Source organism: Neopsephotus bourkii, unplaced genomic scaffold, assembly GCF_033783945.1.
Source record: "Neopsephotus bourkii isolate Nb327-2 ecotype Australia unplaced genomic scaffold, CSIRO-AGI_Nbou_v1 NB_1792, whole genome shotgun sequence".
NCBI classification, from domain to species: domain Eukaryota; kingdom Metazoa; phylum Chordata; class Aves; order Psittaciformes; family Psittacidae; genus Neopsephotus; species Neopsephotus bourkii.
This window is the reverse complement of record NW_026902266.1, coordinates 9,172,501-9,192,500: the sequence shown is the minus strand read 5'-3', so window position 1 is coordinate 9,192,500 and position 20,000 is coordinate 9,172,501. Positions and strand designations below refer to the sequence as shown.

The 20,000-nt window shown below is 37.2% G+C and overlaps 1 protein-coding gene and 1 long non-coding RNA gene across 12 annotated transcripts in view; one reads left to right on the top strand and one right to left on the bottom strand.

Annotated features, from left to right (window-relative positions):
- Positions 1 to 5,005, top strand: part of LOC133226503 (uncharacterized) — a 474,252-nt gene extending 469,247 nt beyond the window's left edge. Inside the window, exon 3 of the long non-coding RNA XR_009729525.1 lies at positions 4,918 to 5,005. This is a non-coding gene — a long non-coding RNA (uncharacterized LOC133226503). The remainder of the gene's footprint in view (positions 1 to 4,917) is intronic.
- Positions 1 to 20,000, bottom strand: part of SOX6 (SRY-box transcription factor 6) — a 378,453-nt gene that overhangs the window by 248,961 nt on the left and 109,492 nt on the right. The window contains exons 1-2 of one of the 11 annotated variants that reach the window (XM_061380141.1): positions 17,350 to 18,333; positions 12,331 to 12,416 (exon numbers count right to left, since the gene is read on the bottom strand). The exons of 8 other annotated variants lie outside the window; for them this stretch is intronic. The gene's annotated coding sequence lies outside the window, so the exon portion shown is untranslated. Of the gene's footprint in view, positions 1 to 7,098; positions 7,256 to 12,330; positions 12,417 to 17,349; positions 18,334 to 20,000 lie in introns of those variants that run through there. 2 more of the 11 variants (XM_061380143.1, XM_061380132.1) reach the window with 2 other exon arrangements.

Sequence of the window (20,000 nt, the reverse complement as noted above, 5' to 3'; positions counted from 1 at the left end):
AGGAGGCAGTCAAAACCAAAACTAACCTTGCTGCTGGTGTTACCTCAGTCCATATTAGCCTGCCAACCCATCTCTAGCAATTGCCTGGTTCACAGACCCAGAATATAACCAATAAGCTTTCCAGTGTGGCATTACATGTAAGTGGGAAAAACTAGAGGGGACAGTTTACTTGTATAAGTGATAGGTTTAAAAGTCTTGCCTGGAGCAACAGAATTAAGACTTGTATGCTTCCAAAAGAGAATTAGCATTCATGCTAATGAAATTTTGGAGTAGTTTGGAAGGAAGTGTTAAAGTTTGGAGACCCGTCTGTTCTCAAGGTCATGCTTGCCTTTACAGGGCATGGTGATGCTGCTACACCTTCCACTAGAATGATACCTATAGCATCATTGCTGCCAACCTGCTCCAGAAAACGCTGTATTTCAGTTGCACTGAATACAGAGAGGGGCTGATCTGTATCCAAATGACATAAATGAAGAAATTCCAGCTAACTATGTAGATTTGAGGATGTAGCCCATAATATGCAAGGTGTTTCAGTAACAGAGGGGATTTTCTGTGTATGAGAATGGGATGGGCCCAACTTTAAAAAATAAGACATGTTTTACATTGAAAATATTACAGAGAAGGAAAACAAAAGAACTGGTTGGCACTTACAATCATGTTCAATGTATGCCACTTAAATAAAATATAGGATACGACAGTTGGTGCTTTACTGCTAGTTCACCCGAAATAAATTAGTGTATGGGACCTCACTTGGAGTACTGTGTGCAGTTCTAGTGTCATCAACATAAAAAGGACATGGAACTGTTGGAACAAGAGCAGAGGAGGGCCATGAGGATGATCAGGGGACTGGAGCACCTCCTGTATGAAGATAGGCTGAGAAAGTTGGGGCTGTTCAGCCTGGAGAAGAGAAGGCTGCATGGAGACCTCATAGCAGCCTTCCAGTATCTGAAGGGGGGCTATAGGGATGCTGGGGAGGGACTCTTCATTAGGGACTGTAGTGATAGGACAAAGGGTAATGGGTTAAATCTTAAACAGGGGAAGTTTAGATTGGATGTGAGGAGGAAGTTCTCTATTGTAAGGGTGGTGAGGCACTGGACTGGGTTGCCCAGGGAGGTTGTGAATTCTCCACCCCTGGCAGTGTTCAAGGCCAGGTTGGAGAGAGCCTTGAGTGACATGGTTTAGTGTGATGCGTCCCTGCCCATGGCAGGGGGGTTGCAACTAGATGATCTTAAGTTCCTTTCCAACCCCTAACTATTTGATGATTCTATGATTTAGTTTCCACTCCTAACCTTTCACAGACTGAAGAGGCAAGGACAAAACAGAACGGCAGAAATAGAATTCCCCTAGTCCTCTGCATTGTGACATCCAAACAATGGGGGGCACTGCACAGGAATACTTTCTGTTCCTCAGGGCAAACATAGAGCTGGGAGAGTACTCAAATATGTGCAGGAGGATACAGTAAGTAGCTCATGCCCTTCAGTTACGATGTCCTATCCCGCTATCTGCTGATTGCAGGAGCACTGGCATAGGCCCAGAAGGAAGGTATGGACACTACAGGGCTGACAATCCCACCATGTTTATTAGCGGTAAGCTCCAGGAAATGTTCCACATAGCCTTCATAGTTTTCTGGCTTCAGACTTAAATGCATACACGCACACACTCACACCATCCCTTCTTAAATTTCCTTTGAGGTTTCGATGTACTACTATTTTACCCTCAGGGGCTGCTTCTCTCCACTGGCTCTGCAATACACTCTTTTTTACTATTCCTAATAGCCAGTTGCAATTACTGGGAAGAATGTATTTTGTTACTGCTTTGATGAGATGAGATGTACAATATTGACCGAGTGGTCTCACTGATGTTATCACTAATCTAAAAGATAAGATAAGCTGTTCATTACTTATTCCCTGCTCACATGGAAAGTACCATTTCCCAGGTCAAATGGGTTACTTATCACCTCCTTTGAGGTCTATAACTGTACTTCTAATAAGATTAACAAAAAGACATCTCAGGTATCACTGTATAAAATGACAACTTGGGTAGGCAAAAGGAGCAAAATTCCAGAAGGGAACTTCTTGTATCTCTGCAGAGACAGGAGATAGATCTGTGAACTGAGCCTAACAGCAAAGGGAGGAGAAATCCCATGTGGATTTACATACACATGAACATGTGTGTGTAGATATATAAATGTATGTATCTACATGCATATATGTTTATTTGTGTGTGCATGCATTTATAATGTACAAGATTGAAGTCCTAAGTACACAAAAAGAATACGTGATCTATCTTTCTGGCTTTTTCCCCTATATCCTCCTGTCCAGGTGTAAGCTGTGAAACACATTCACATTCCTTAGAAAGGGAATTGTTGAACCAGGCAGTTCAGGCTGAGCTGTTGCAGTTATCACTCCATTGAAAATGAGCAACAAATTCAAATAACAGAGGCCGTGTTTGATTCTGGATTTTTCTGGGTTTTCTTTCCCTAATTCCCACCTCCACAGTCTCATCTCTCTTCCACCCTTCCCTGTGTACCATAAAGTTATGATGCCCTTAACTATGATAATAAATGGAATTCCCAGATTATTATTTTAGAGGCTTAAATGATTCTCAGTGTTTTTTATGTGCTTAGCACTTATACAAAGAGGCTTTTTCATATGTCTTTCAGCAAATACAGAAATAGGTTTGGAGTCAGTGTTCATTTTAAGTTTCAACAGATAGTTACATTTATTTCCAAAGATTTCTTTCTTTTCCCCAATTTCACTTTAGCATTACTCTACACACCCATCTATAAACCTGTACCTATCGCAGCAAGCAGAATATCTCCATCCTTAGAGTAATTTTTCTAAATATATATATGCCTGAACAATGCTCACTGCACAAAATTCTAAATACATGTAAGAGTGAGACTGCTGGAACTTCACGTCTCTTCTGCGTGTTATTTATTTCCACTAGAAAGCTGAGAGCTTTCTAGTGCTGTCAGTATGGCCAATTTTATATTGGATATTTTTCTCTATATAGATGTATAGCTATTTGCCTTTTCTTTACTTCTCTGTAAACGCCATATGGACAGAAATCATTGAGTCACCAGATCGTACATTTATTTTTATGATATATTATGCTGTTTGGTGTCGTGTTGACATCTAATTGATGTTGGTTTTGCTTTCTTTTTTTTTTTTGTCTTTGTTTTGTTTCTTGGTTTCAATAAAAAGAGAATTTAAAAAAGGCTGTACATTGATGACTTAAGGCACTGACAGACATGAACATAGCATGCATCTCTTTTATGATGTGCTGCTGAGTAATTGGGTATGTATCTAGCTTTAGATAACATATAGGAGACCTCTGAAATTTTACTGTATAGTGAAGTATTTGTATAAGCCTAGCCTATAACCTTAAAAGAACTTTTTTTTCTCTAGCAAGTATATACTGAACATGTTTTCAATAAGGGCTTAACCCATGATTTAAGAGTCAATAAAGAAAGGTTTTCCATAAAGAAATGAGAAAGCAACAATAGAACTAAAATACAACATACCAAAGATTAAATATGCTCCATCAGCACAACAGTGTCTTTGTACAGTAAAGAGCAGAAGAGGATGATTAATAGTAACATGGTATGTATGTCAAAAGAAAAATACACGCAATTTAGACAAAGTACACACTTATTAACAGAGAACATCATTTACAGTTATTCAGATGGGAGGAAGGCAAGGATGAAACTAGCAGAGAATGTATTTCACAATATGAAGTCACATTCATCCTGGTTCAGGGTTTCCCCCTCGCCACTACAGCTGCAAAATAAAAATTACTGGGAAATCCTTGCTGGAGTAAAATTAATGCAAAAGTGCCCAGTGACTTCAGCAAAATTAGGATTTCACTCAAGGTACTTTAAGGTGCAGCTTTACTAGGCAGATGTCCTGGGTCACCAATGGGAATGGGTCCACATTTCCCACCATTTCTGCAGTTCACATACTACAGACACCTACCCACTCCAACAGCCTCTACTCCAACCAGCCTTTCAAAAGAGGGGCTGAGGCTACAGACCCACTCTCACTCATCCTTCTGAATGGCCAGTAACAGGGTCAAATATTAGGGCTATTCCAGGTGGCTTTACCAGGCACTGGGTTGGGGGCACAGAGAGTGGGGAGGGAAAGAGAGAAGAAGGGAAGGACTCAGCACTTTGAAATGAGCACAGAGACCAGGTTAAGCTTAGACCAGTGAAAGGCAAATTAACGTGCCCGACAAACTGAGTATCTGCTCAGCACCTCCTCTATATTTGCCAGAAATGCCATAAAAATAACAAGGAGGTGTCCCAGCAGTGTGCCATTTCGGCCTGTTAGTGAACACTGGGATTAACCTTCCACAAAGAAATACAGCTACAGGCAAATACATCAAAAACAAGGGAAAATACAAGACAGAAAGAAAATTACCATTTCATGCTGCATACAACTAACACTCTGCCCCTCTACTCTGCTCTCGTGAGACCTCACTTGGAGTACTGTGTGCAGTTCTGGTGTCCTCAAAATAAAAAGGACATGGAACTGTTGGAACAAGTCCAGAGGAGGCCACGAGGATGATCAGGGGACTGGAGCACCTCTGTATGAAGACAGGCTGAGAAAGTTGGGGCTGTTCAGCCTAGAGAAGAGAAGGCTGCGCAGAGACCTCATAGCAGCCTTCCAGTGTCTGAAGGGGGCCTATAGGGATGCTGGGGAGGGACTCTTCATTAGGGACTGTAGTGATAGGACAAGGGGTAATGGGTTAAAACTTAAAAAGGGGAAGTTTAGATTGGATATAAGGAAGAAATTATTTCCTGTTAGGGTGGTGAGGCACTGGAATGGGTTGCCCGGGGAGGTTGTGAATAACCCATACCTGGTGGTGTTCAAGGCCAGATTGGGTGAAGCCTTGGGTGACATGGCTTAGTGTGAGGTGTCCCTGCCCATGGCAGGGGGGTTGGAACTAGATGATCTTAAGGTCCTTTCCAGCCCTTACCATTCTGTGATTCAGTGATTCTGTGTTACCGCTGAACCCTTTTTGTAAGCCATAAGGAGTTGACCATGAGGGTACCTTGTTTTTTCCAGAACCAGAAAGATCTCACAGATACACAGAGGTCTTGCAAGCAATACCACCTAGATCTCTTATTTCCACAGCCTGCCTGTATGTAGCTGTTGCAAGCACAGCAGTGGAAGCTGTGGCCAGCTGTCTGAAGCCTTACAACATGTGTTGCTGTCTGAAAGGCTGGTTCAGATTCCAGTCTATACAACAGGATTAGCCACATCACTCATCATCCAGTGTACTCTCCTGTGTCATTCTTTGCATCTTCACAAAAACCTACTTGGAACTAGATGATCTTAAGGTCCTTTCCAACCCTAACTATCCTATGATTCTATGGTTCTATTTTCATATGCTTAAAAACACTATAGGATAGCTCCATAAACACTGCCCACAGTACCCTAATATTTTGAAATAAACCAACACAAAAGAAATACAGATTTATAAGAAAGGCAACACAGGTAGATTTTAAATTAAGAATGGAGTTCGGAGAAAGTGTAAATTAAGAGAAATTTTAAAACATAAACGTTTAACATTACTTCTAGAAATTGCTACCACACTTACTTTGCCTACATAATTATACACAAAATGGGAAAGAGGGACAGAAAGGAAATAGGGTTATAATTCCATCAATAATTATTTGGAGAAGATGAAAATTTTTCTTGTCTCACTCTCCTGATATACTCTATCAGTAGAAACCAGAGAGGGAATTACAGCCTATAATTCACAATACACATGATTTTATTGCACATCAGATATAAAACAAAGACAAAGTGGTAGATCTGAAATATGCATCTCAAAACAAACTCTTCTTAAAACAAAATCAGAACAAAATCTTCTTAAAGCTCATTCTTAACCACCTCCCAAAATCCCAAGCTGTCCCCAAAATATTTTGATTTTGGTCTAATCTACTCTACGTGACCTTTGCGGAATGATTTTTTGCAACTCTGTCAAGTTTCTTTATCTGTTAGTTTTGTTAGATGAATAACTCCTTCCATTTTCCAGGAAGTTCTCAGAATCTTTGTATTATAGGACTGCTGTTGCTAGAACTCATTGAGCTCTTGCTGTGTTCACAGATTTTAATGTGAAAGCCAGAAATAAACATATACCTCATTCAAGATAGCACATGGAAGCATACAGAAACATACAAATTATTTCAATAATGTACATTACAGCAAGAAAAGGAATGACATCAGAAACCTTTATTAACATTGGAGAAGAGCCTTGATTCTTAAATCATTAACCTACACAATTTCTCTTCTCGTAAACTCCCTTTGATTTCTTTGCCTATTAAATCCAACTGTTATACAAGTTGGTGTTAGATGCATCATGAAGTCACACAGAAATCCACCAATCTGGTTTAAACCATATTATCCTGGCATAACATACTATATGGCAGTACATTGGAGCACCACAGAGACCTACACATTGTTCAAATGGCTTCCCATCCTGATACTCCTACAAATTTTACCTCCAGCCATCAACTGTCTTCAGAATTTTACACTTTTTGAAAACAGGTATTTCTACACCTTCTAACTAATCTTCAGGTGTGTGTGCTGTAGGACATGAATGCAAACATTTAAATAGAAACTGTAATCCTAAAAGACAGCATGAAAAAAATCACCAGAAAGGTAATGAATAAAGAGAACTTAACATTGAACTGGGCATTACCACTTCCTAAATCTGTAGGTGGGAAACAACACTTCACCTTTATAAATATCGTATATCAGTTCTCTCTACTAATTAAAGAATGAGAAGATATAAGAAGTCAAGGACATACATGAGTGAAAGTGGTGAAAGGAGGGACTGTATTATGAATACGTATTATTCTAACTCTATTATGGATAGTGTCAATAAAAATTAATTAAGTAACATCTCCACACACCCCCAAATCCCAGAAAAATATATACATTAATTGCAGTATTATTATCACTCTAGCAAGATGACATTTGTTCTATTAACAATCCATTCTTTGTAATTCTAAGAACTATGAAGTAAATTATGATTGTCACACAAACATACATCTAAATTGTAAACAACGTTCTCAGTAAAAAGTACAGAGGCTTTTGTGAAAGTTTGGAGGAGGTTATCTGATTTTAAGACTGTCATACTTTTAAGCAAATGTAGATTGACTTAAAGTAAACATTGCAGGAGGGAGCTCATGCTCTAGGCTTCACCAAGCAATCAGCAAGGCATCTGATACGCTACAGAAAACCTGCAAAATCCAGCAAATAAATCATGTAACACCCATTCAGTATCCTACAAAGCACACAGTGGGGAGCTGACACATTATTAACTGACTGTAATTTTCACAAACTGTAACATACTAAGAGCTTTATGACATACTTGTGGTGAGATATATTTTTTATACATTATAAATGCACATGGGTCTAAAGCACGTTAATCAAGATACTTCAATTAAATCATTGGGTTATGTTTGTTTTCAAGTTAGCGGCATCAAAAAATGTTGAGTATTACAGTATGTAGATTTGGGAAACACCTCCATCTCAAGACTTTAACAAAACCATCTTGATGCTGCAGTACTAGTGTGCAACACAACAAAAGGAATGATTTGAGCAAAAGAGAAGTTAACTCTGGGACAGGTTACTGTCCCAAAGCAGTGCTTCCCTTGAATATGAGCTTTTACATCAAATTATATTTTATACGAACTTGCTGAAAGCCTCCTCTTTCAACAAAAACAAATCCACAGGGGACAATGCAGGTTCCAAGTAGGCCTTAATACCGTCCAGAATGAAAGAACTGAAGATGATACAACACAGACTTTAGATTTTGACCAAAACATCTTTCTTTTTGCCCTGTTGAAGATTTATACAACTTTACAGATGCAAACCTCACCTGCCTCTTTCAGGAACAACAAAAAGCAGCTCTGAAAATGACAGAACACTGGCTTTTGAAGCCTGACATTGTTCTGCCACACAGATGAATAACTTGAAGTACCAAAGGTTCGTGGTAGAAAATGGCACTTTGCCAACTCTCATTACTGCCTGCCAACCTGTAGATAATCTTCTTGTACTGTACTTCATTTGATACTTTCACATTTACAACCCTTTACAATACTTAGCTGTTTCTACTTAAATTAAACACAAGATTAAAAAAAAATAAACCAAAAGTAAAAAATACAGGCTAGATGTGAAAGCTAAGAGCATTTTACTCTCTATTGTCCACTGTTCTTTACTATATCATTCTCTTTCTGCATGTAGGCCAAAAAAATAAATCCAGTGTAAACACAAAAGGCAAATATCTTTTGAAGGCCAGGCAAATATTTGAAAAGCAAAAAAGAGATTCTGCTTTTATCTCTAGATCACCCTACAATTTAATGGTTACTGGAGCCGGGTTTCTTTTTTCGTTTCTTTCTTGTTTTTTCCTTTTCTCTTTATTTCAGGGAATGCAGCAGGGGTAGGTCCACATTTCATACCTCACAGAATGGTTATCAATGTGTAAACTATAACAATGGGATAACAAAGGTCGGATAACTATTCCATGTTTGTTACAGAGCAGTGAGGAAAATTGGCACTATCAGAAGGCTAGGAGATAACAAACCAATGTAGTAAAAATGTTGATCCAACGTTATTTTTAAACTATGAAACTTATGTGCCTGGCTTTGTAATGTGATGCCACTTATAAACAAAGTCCATTCCATGGACTAGAGAGAAAGACTTGGGGCCTCACTACCCACAAATTAAGAAAAAAGAGTATATGGAAATGATTTCAAAAAGTTGCTAGGTAGGATAAAGTTTTTTGAAACCAAAATAGAGTACAAGAACCCTTTTTGTCTCTCTGTTACTAGTCCATGATGCTCAGGTCACTACTGAACACAAGCATACAAGTGTACAATATAGTGGGCTGATGCTCTCAGGCCACTAGAAAATCTTTACCACACATGGATCCCAGCAATGCCTCAAGACAGATACTATTCGGTCACTTCAGTCAGAGTAGGATCATCACATACTGCTGTAAATATACACGAAAGCTGCATTGAGTGCCTCACTTATCTTGTGAGGAAATGAGACTTTTTGTCTGCTGAGTTCTTCATGGCATAACCTCTCAGAAAACACACATTGAAAAAAATACCTGTGTAACTCTATACAATGAGAACCAGTGCTTTCTTAAATTGTTTGGGGAAAAAAAAAAATAAAAATCTCAGCAGTAAAATAAAGCCAAGCCATCAATGGCAACGTTATTTAAAATACTGATGCATTAAGGTAAGGAGGGTTTTATAGCAACAACTACAGGGAAAAAAAAAAAAAAAAAGGAGCCCTATGCTTTAGTTTATTGCTTGCGTAGAGTAGCAAGAACAAGAAGGGGAAAAGTGCAGAATATACTGATCAGGAATAAAGGAGAGTTCTGCCTTAGGGCTCTATAATAAAATATGTGTTAAGTCTTAGTCTCTGCATAAGAAACAGTATTAAGTAAGTATATATACCACAACATATAACTTTCAGCTTAAAAACTTAGCTTGGGAGAGCGAAATTTGTTACATCAAAAAGCCATTTGGTAGTTCGCCCCATAATCAGTTTCTGTTATAAGGCAAATGGTGTAATGGCAAACATGAGTCTCAGTTATCCACATTCTTAGATCTTCTTCTCCTATACAGATAAAATTTCCTGAGAATTAAATGTGTACATTTAGGTTCTTCATTCTATATTTCTATATTGCATCTTATACCCATCAACAGCTGACATATGATGTAAATTCTAGAATGCTTTTTGTTGCATGATTTTTGACCCCCAAATGTTCTTCTGAACACTCTAATTTAAAGTAATTGCATAACAAAGGATTACATTTCTCTAAATTTTCAACTATATTTCTCTGTGTGATTATGGACTGATAGAGGTTATTTAAGGGCCATCTGATCTAAGACTTTTAAGAAATGTATGAACATATTTATTTCAGAAAAGTCACTCAGAATATAAACAAAAAGAAGCGACTTTGGGGTTGATCACCTATCCACTGACTTCAAGGGTCTAAGAAAATATTTTATATATGTTCAAGCTGTAAAGTATGTGTACTTTATTATCTTTTATTTGACAGAAAAGTGATAACACTCCTTCTAACTAAAGGGGCTTGATCAGCAAAGTAAGATTAATACTAGAAAACAGAGTTAATACTTGCTTACTCGTGTATGAAACTTGTATAGATAAAAGCTATTAAAAAAAAAAAAAAGCCTTGCTAGTATTTAAAAAAATAAATAAAAAGCTATCTAAGCACCTGAAAGCTATTTTGGTTAGGTTTCTTTTCAGTTTTCACAATAAAACATCACTTTAAAATATTATGGTATTCTACAGGAGAAGGCACAGAAACAGTGAGAAAAGGAATTATGTTCCAGACCATCACATAAATTTGGGGCACCAGTCCATCATGGTGAGATTTATGAAGATCCTGAGTACTGCTAGAGATACTGCCAAGAAACTGATTTTCTTATGCCTTTTCCCTTGAAGCCCTTGGAAACAAAAAACAAACCCAAACCAAATCAGCAAAGAACATTGATAGGATTTCTATAATCTATAAAAGCAGTTTTATAAATATTTTAAATTAGAAATATCTTAGGTAGTAAGTAAACATGCACAATGTCTAATTCTCTGTCTGTTTAATATTAGAATCCCTGACAGTACAAGGTAGAACACTGGGACGCTTACAGGTCCATTGCTATTCTAGAACTGAACCATGCATTTCGTAAATAAAACTGCTAACATCAGCCTGGAAGAATCATAAGCATTCTAATCCACTACTGATTTTATTAACTAATTCTCAATATTTTTGCTTATAGCGTATTATTCCTCTAAATTCTAGAACATCAACTCTGAAAGTAGAATGATATATTAGAAGGACAATAGGTATAAGGAAGTGTGAAGCTTTGTGACTAATATTAATATGATAATTATATAGGGCGTGACTATGCACATATACATAAATGACCATCAGACAGATGCATGTGTGTGTTTGTGTTCATAGATGCAAATACACGTACATATTTGCATATGCAGAAATACATCTAACAGACAAAATGGGCTTGTATGTGTTTGTGAGTACACTTACAAATACACTTACATAAATATGTGGGTAAAAAAACCTATAACCTGCATATATTGTTTAGGAAGACACACATATGCATAATATGGAAGGAATTCACTAAGTTGTTACTTATGAAGACTACAATAACTTATGTATTGTATCATATTGCAAGACCGCAATAGCTGGGTCACAAATTTTCCAAAGCACGGATCACTTCCTAGTCTGGGCCTAAAAAACACAGTATGGGTTCATGAAGCAATCTATCTTTTAGTAACAAATTTAATTTTTTCTTTCAATTACTTTCTGTGTGGTTCAGTCTCTCTAGACTTGGCTGGTATCAGTCAACCTTTTTTGCATGCTTTCAATAATTTATGAAGATGTATTCAGGCATACAGACATTTCTTAGACTAAAACAGTTGCTGCACTGCTGGAGCTGCAGAAGTAAAATCAGAATATTATGACTGATTAATTTAAATTCTGCTAAATATTAGTTATGTTTCACTAGTAAAGGTGAAATAAAGCATCATTCTCCTTAAATATGCCTCTATACTACTGAAAGTGTGTCAGCAATTTTGCTTCTGTGACTTCTATGATTATCTACCACCTAAGGTATGTTGATTGTATCCCTAAAGGCTAATAATGTAATAGTGCAAAAAAAAATCTAGAAAAAGGTTCAATAATTTATTTTCTGGCACCAAGCTTCCTTTCTCATTTATTCTCTGAAAACATCAATTTTAGGAAAATGGGAAAATAACATTTCTCGTGCAAGGCAGAAATTATTATTAATAATACCACATGAAATAGTCACTTCTTACTTTTCCTTTGCTTGCTATAAACAGCTAAAAGCAGACAGCAGAAGATAGAAGGCATAGTAACTCTGGAATATATGTCACATCTGTAGGGTGCAGGAGAGAATAACCCTAATTAACCCGTACACTAACTTCAGAACTATATCACAATAGCTCAAAGCAGAATCTGATCTTCTTGGAAGCAAAAAGCTGCTATCACTGATTATTGTTGTAGTTGACTTTGACACATCAATTCAAAAACTTTGCTCTTTTTTTGAAATAGGAAGTCTAGGCAAGTATGCACTGAATGCCTGGATCTGAATCCTGACAAGCAAGGGAGGCTTATTATTCTTTCTTATAACACAGCAGTTCCCTTCCTATATAGCAATTTAAAACAAAACAATGTTTCTCTCCTGCAGGGTTTCCTTTGGCTTTTTCATTAACACTCGAGATTAGTAATCAGGTTTACCAGTTGTCACGGGGTCACTAGCAGCTACTTTGTTTTCCCTCAAAACTGTGTTCTGTAACGTGATGATAGCATTAAACGGACTACAACTGATGGCAAAAGTAGAGAAAAGAAAGAATAATCAAAAACATACTAAAAATACTGCTTTCAAAGGAAAAGCAGTCTATGAAAAATCACAGGCAGGAAACTTTCAGCATAAACACTAGTAAGCTATATATATTGCCTCAATAAATGCTAAAAGCTTATCCCAGTAAAGCAAGAACAAAGATATTTGTGATTTAGCTCAATTTCTTCACGGAAAAACTGGGATGTATGCTTATATATACTGCTTTTTTAAAATCCAAGTTAATAGGGAAGCAGAACAAGTGTCTCTGAATTGGAATTAAGTAAGTACAGTCAAGATGAAAACTCTGTTTTGAAAAAAAACGAACATAAACAGTTAGGATTTGCCCACTTCAATTCTCACTAAGGTTTAAATAGTAAAATGACAGGAAAGTTGCACATTCACATAAACTACTAAATGACAGACAAACTGTTACATACTGTTTACATTATCCATCCCTGTTCAGAGGTGAAAAATCCAAAAGGATGCCATGGAGTAGTAGTGACATCTGTGCACAATACCTGCTGCTGAAGTGCCCGGCTTTGGCCTTCTCCCAGAGCCAGGGAGTTTCACTGGTTTGACCTATTTAAGCAGAGGCACCCTGACAAATCTCCACTGTTCTGAACACCACTGTTTGCCTCCTGCATCAAACACTTGTGCATCACCATCTCATCACTCTGCTTAGTAAAACAGACCCATTTGTGGGACAACAGTCAATCCACAGTCTTTTGACTCTCACAAACTTGGGTGTATACATTTAAAGTTGCTGTGGGCTTTGCTTGGTTGATTTTGTGGGGGGGGGGGGGTTACTACAATTAAAACATTTGATCTAAAGCACCTGGAATAGTAACTGCACAAATACTTATTTGTACTATCTTTGGAAGAAATACCAACAGATTCTCCTCTAGCAGCTATAAAAATACAACCAAATCCTGTGTAGTAAAGACAGTCCGGGGATTACATTTTACAGTTCTGTGGATGTTATGTACTATCATCCACTACTACCACAGAACTGTATTTAGATGGTGAAAAATCACACGCTTGATTGCTCCAGGATTTAGTAGCTGAAAATAAAGTAATGGGTCTCCAAGAAATATACTGCTTCATGAGTATGTCTTTAAAAAAAAACCCTATTGGAATATGTTGGGTGTAATAACGAACACATGTAACTCCTACTTCTGATGAGGAAAAAAAAGGAAAGAAAATGTTTTCCTCCAGCAGCACATGATTTAATTAACTCTTCAAGCTCTTCTCTCATTGCAGCTGTTTAAAATACAATTATTTTTCACAAGACAGTAAAAATGCTAGTTCCAAAGGCAAAATGAAGTCTTATGAGGTTTCTCTCTATATTATCAAACACGGATCAAGTGGTAATAAATACCTATGTACCTAACTGGCATTTCTAAAAAACATGGAACACTTAGCAGCTTGTGCAGAAACCAAACCCCACTAGGCCTGTTTTATTCAGGTGTTTAGACTAGGTAGTTTTTTTGTTTGGTTTTTTTTCAGTTCAAACATTTTACAATTTATTTTCTTCTAGAAGGAGAGTTCTAATGTTTCTATATGCTCTCTTTAATATCTTTTAGAGATAGGCACCTATATGAAAAGTCATGAATTCACCCTGGATTTATTGTTTTTTTCAGAACACAACCTTGTAATTTTACATCTGACCACTCTAAGCTGCTGATGTTCCGTAAGGACTCTGTAAAAGCCAGAGTTGCTCATGAGCTCTTTTGGCAGTCTAACAGCCTGTAGCACAGCTAAGCACCAGCTGCACCATATTTATCTACTTGTTTATGAAAGAGTTTCTCCCTCATTGTGTGGATAACTGACCTTAACCATAGCTAATAAGACATGAGCTTCCTTGAACTATACAGCTTTACACTGAATTTTACAAAATACTTTAGTGTTATCCATATAGCCTCACTGAGCTCCTAATGAGCTGGAACACGTTCTCTCTCCAGTACTGTCATCATAGACAAGGTGTGGTCCAAGGAACAAAAATAACCTGGCCCAACCTTTGCTTTGGCCATCTGCTTCTGTAGACAAGCTTCTTTCTGGCTACCACCAGGTTTTCATAAAGAAGAGAATCAACCAACTTACAGATATTTATGCTCCACCCCTCCCATCATTGCATCTTGCTGTCCCAACCATGTAGGGAGAGGAACAGCTTTCTTGCTGCAGGCTGACTGCTTCATGAGCCTCCCCTAAACTGCACCTATTTCCAGATATATGTCTAGTTTATCAGAGACTGGAAATCCATCACTTCCCAATCTTAAGCCTTTAAACAGGCTTTCAGCTACAAAGTCTGGGAGTTTGCGTTGAAGAAAACACAATTGTTTTACTTAACATAAAAACCCCACTCAGTCAAACTAGTTCCACTAAATCAGATGACGTTCTTATCAATCTACCCCAGACACATACAACTTTTTCTTCCCTCCTCCCTCCCCCCTTTTTTTAAAAAACACACAAGTGAGAAGCTAAAACTGACACAAAAGCAAGGATCGTGTCAGCTGTAGAGCCATGCTGAACTGACTTGCAGTGGGACATTTTTCATGGGTTCCACTATGACTTGTTGAATTTGAAATGAGTCACTGTAATGAGCACAAAAAAGACAGTTTCCTCTTGATATGTTTTATTTCCATTTTTTTATGTAAGAATGTTCTTCTTATCACAGTTGATTTAAATTATAATAATTAACTAACAGCTAATTTATACTGGCTTACAGTTGGGGGGCTCAAGGCTGATCCTTTTCAGTTACAGGTAGAGTTTGATAATTTAGGATTCTGCCAAAAGCTAATACTTGCAATATATTTTAATATGGTGATTAAAGTCTGTCTGTTGAACCAGAGAGCTCAGATGTCAACTACATACACTTGCAAAATACACGAAATCCTGATACACTACTTCAAAATCTAAACAATTTGTCTAATTTCTGGGTTAATACACAAAGAAGTAATACAATTGCCTTAATCATTCCAAATAAGCATACAGTGAGTTTCATTTTGTCGGGTTTCTTTTTTCCCCAACAGCACTACACTGATGATGTTCCAAGCAGAACATTCCAAAGAGTCACTCGTGCAGGAAAACAGTTAAGCTAAACTCAAGTTGCAAGCTCTTTTTGAATTTTAAGTTTAGCTTTCCCATTCTGAAGCGAGCATTCTCCTCCAATACCAGTTAAAAAAGCTTATCTAATTTAACTTCCATTTTTTTCTTAAACATCTGGGAAATTTCATTTCTCTAATCAGTTTCTTACTTTCCTCCACTAATTACAATCTTGTTTTTTCTACGTATATCATTTCCTGTGTGATAATTTTTTCATCATTAGTTTTCTTGCTCTTTATATATTTCCTAGATGCTGGTGTTCAAATTCAGACAAAGCAGCTTATTTGTGTGGACCCTATTCTCTTTCAAATACTCAGATAAAATATGCCACAAGAAGTTATTTGCCTCTCTGTATATATGAATATTCAGCACAGCTTCCAAAATCCCACCATTTGTTGCCCTGTTAGCTAAATCATCAGCAAATTCTAGGATTTTAATTTACTCTAACATGATGAGCCGCCCTTCAGAAAAATTGGCCACCAGCTGTCTCTCTCCTCGAGTAGGCCAAAGTCACACACATGACAATGAAGCCTGTCAGACAAATGCCACTTCTCTGTTTTACTTTCCTCACTGCCTCTGCTTCCCTCCTTTCTATTTCTCCTTTGCCCCTAGGATGTATCTTAATCCCATTCTCAAAATCAGAAGGCTTTCTGTATGGCTCATGAAATGTTACTACATAGAACTAAATTGCTACAGGGGCTGAGCCTTCGGATTTGGATTGCTTTCAGTTTCTATCACAATTTTCATACTTGTAACACCACAGTCCCTTTTATGTAGCTTTCAGGCTACATGATAGTCTGGAGAAAGTAAGCTCTTTTTCACCAAGACAGGTACTGTAGTAACATCATATGCATATTGAATTCCATTCAACAAGCAAATCAGGGGTTTTTATTTAAATGTTGCTAATTTCAGTAACAGCACACAACTTAGGGGAAGTCATTCAATACTGTATACAGACTTCCTAATTTCTACAGCATTAGGCCATTAGTTAAGATTTTACACACATCATATAACAAACTAAATAGTGAAGACTGCATTGAAAAAATAAATGTTTGTCACACCTATTGATTAGCGTCAGCAGCACAAATATAACAGTCAAATTTGAAAGTTTACCCTAAGACAAGAGCTTTGAGTCTTCAGAAAATTACCAAAATTATAAGAAGATTATGTTCAACTGATCTAATGGTTTGGTTTGCATTTCTCTGTATAAACATAGTGGTATGTTTACCAAACATCCATTTCCTTCTAACCCCAGATCACAGACTTTTGAAACCCCACCAAAAAAAAGTTTTTTAATGAACACAAATGTGTCCACAATATCAAAACAAACTTGAATAAATCATTCAAACAGTGTGAAAACTGAAGTCTAATAACTCCGAATGAAAGAGCTCAGCAACATAAAAGTTTCTGTAAACCTCCACATATGTTCAGGCACAACTAAAGCCAGACTTACTTAATATATTAGGTTGTGATTGCAAAGAACTCTTCAGGTTTTGCCATCAGTTCTCACACGTAACCACAAACAAGTAAAAACTTGCTAAGATATTTCACTGCTACATACACTTCATGGCTTAGAAATGTATCTTCTTACCAAAGTTAAAGCACAATTTTCATTTCTTTCATTCATTTGAGGAAAATAAGGAACAGCATATGCTGTTTCATTTGCAGATAGTTTTAAGTAAATCAACAAAGATTCTTTTAAAAATAAGCCCTCTTAAAAAAAAAAAAAAACAAAAAAAACCAAACCAACCAAACAAAACTAAAAACAAAACAGAAAGAAAAGACTTACTTCTTTGAGAAGATGTCTAGCTTACCTGACTTTGCCATTCCACACCGACAGCCTGAACAATATTATCAGTTCTTCAGGTACTAATTCTTGCTAACTGGAAGGATATTTTCTCTCTTGCTGGATTAATAATCAACTTTCCTGATAGTTCATTTGTAATTCTCTGCTGGTTAACCCTTTGCAGGGCTCCCATTTTGAGCTAAGCAGCCTCCAATGTTCAATTCATTTTAGTGCAAAAATGACAAAACATATGAAGTACATACATGACAATTAATTAGCAAGCAGAAGAGAAAGTTTAAGAATAGATTATCTTAAAAAGCTACAAGCTCATAAATGGTTAAAAGACTACTTTCTCTCTCTTAAAACTCTACTTACTAAACCTAGGAGCCAGTAAACCAATGCATCAACAAACTGAAAGCTGTAAAGTCCAATGGCTCATAGGACAGCATACTCCCATGAAGCTACTGCTCAACCTCTCATCTTTGGTGTGTGTTTAAATATAAGGCACGCCTGCTGAATTCTGAAAATAACATCTTTTATTACTGAATAGTGTGCTGAGAAATTGCGGCAGTTATCAGTTAGTGCAAGGCTGTCCATCTGTGTTGTCAGAAAGCAAGAGCAAGAGTGGCCAGGAGTAAAAATGAGATAAGAGAGGCCCAGAATAGCTAAAAAGGGGAGTTCAAATAAGGTCAAAACAGTTTAAGATGGGATACCTAACAATTACATGTAATTTTATATTTCAAAGGTAGTAGTAGAAAACTGCATGCATTTTATCAGTTTCATCAGAATTCAAAACATTTTGGCAGCTCTGTTGCGAAATGAGTAGAAAGATTATAAAGCCAGCCCTGTAAATAGGTGTAGAGATCTAGTACAGGAGGGTGAAACATTCTGGAAATCGTGACCTGGAGAAACTAGTCTTTGGGGGATATAAGTAGGACCTTGGGAAGTGCTATGACTGGGAAAAATAAACTTATTGCGTACATGACTGAGGCATAGTGCTGCAAAATGGAGTAATCGTCTTTTTTTCTCCCTTTTTGTCTTTTTTTCTCTCTTTTTTCTCTTTTTTTTTTTTTTTTTTATTATGGAAGACAGTAACTCGGGGCTTTCCTGATAAATTTTGCTACAGCTGTTTTAATTAGACACTACTGCAGTACTTTTGTTTTTTCCTTAGACAAAGAGACAGAGTCTCCAAAAGTTACTGCATAGCACAGAAGAGGATATCTATTTCCCTTTGCATAACAGTAGTCCTATAGCAAATTTATTTTTACACAGCCATAGGTCTCTGCTCTCTGTCTACTGCTCTCTCTCTTCAGCAGCACCTAATACAGTTTGCTGTAAACTTTCTATAATATTTGCTGTAGAATTTATAATAAAATGCTATGAAATGTTGAAGCAAATTTATTTCATATTTATAGTTAATTTTATTGTGTGTGTATTTGAAGGAAAACCTTTTAAGAACACCAAGAATGTGAGAAAGCTACAACAACTAAATTTATTGTTGGGCATCACATCAGTGGTACTCTGGGGGGCTCCTCTTCATGGGAAGAAAGTTTAAGCAACATTTTCTAACACATTGGATTTCTTCCCAGAGATGTGATGGCCTACAGAGGCAGTGCTGAACAAAGCAGGCTGGAACAGTAAGTCAGTAAACAACTCCTTTCAGAGGATGGTCACAAATAAGTGAAACTTTGTTTAATAAAGGCAAATTATCTTTTGTTCTTTAAAAGGTGCATTATCTTTTTCTCCTGTTCCACCTGACTAAACCAGTGGTATCTCTTCTATCACCTGACTGAGTGGTTGGCTGGAAATAATGGGACAGAACAATCCACTATTGTTACAGAGACAATGACCTTTCATCTTTCCTATCCTCCAATGGTCTCTCCTAACAACTAAAACTACACCCGTTAGGCTGAATTCCAGATTGTCATAAAAAGCCCTGTCCTTTCGAAACAAAACCAATTTTTACACCAAGGTGGGGGAGAAACACAGGTCCATTGTTCCGGCACAGATGGAAGTTAGAGTTACTAAGGCAACAGCTCTAATCCCCCTTTTTACCACCTTTTTCACATCATTGGCCTATCAAGTGTGCTACCTTTTAACTCATAAGCTCAAAAGCTGGTAGTCTAACTGACTGCCCTAATTAGCTACGATTTTCACAGTACAGACAACATGATGAGCTAATCGAAATTTGCAAAATAATGACGTACCTCCAGCAAATATTCCTCCTTCTGAGGCCCAGTCTTAGAATAACAATAATGAGACCATTATTAGAGGAGGGCATTAAAATGCTGCACTGCTGCTAAACAGAGAACTTAATTGTTCTGGTCGTGTCCATTGAATCAACAACCTATTGTTGTGGACTTGAAAAATAAAGGACTGGAGAATGGGTGCCATAATGATTGGTCTGTGCTGCCATACCAGCACTCTGTAGAATTGTTTTCCTTTTGAAACTCTTGATGGACTAGTAGTTTTGTTTAAAAGTAATATAAAAGGCAATTGTCTGGATAAAAAGTCCTATTTATTGAAATCTTTAGAAGCAGTTGCATTGATTTGTTCATGACCCCCAAGATAAAAACATAGGGACCATAATAATGCTATTTGTAGAGACCACTGCCTGTAGTGACACTAGATAACACTGTGCTGTCTAGCTACCGCAAAAGGAAGGCAGGCACTTCCTTT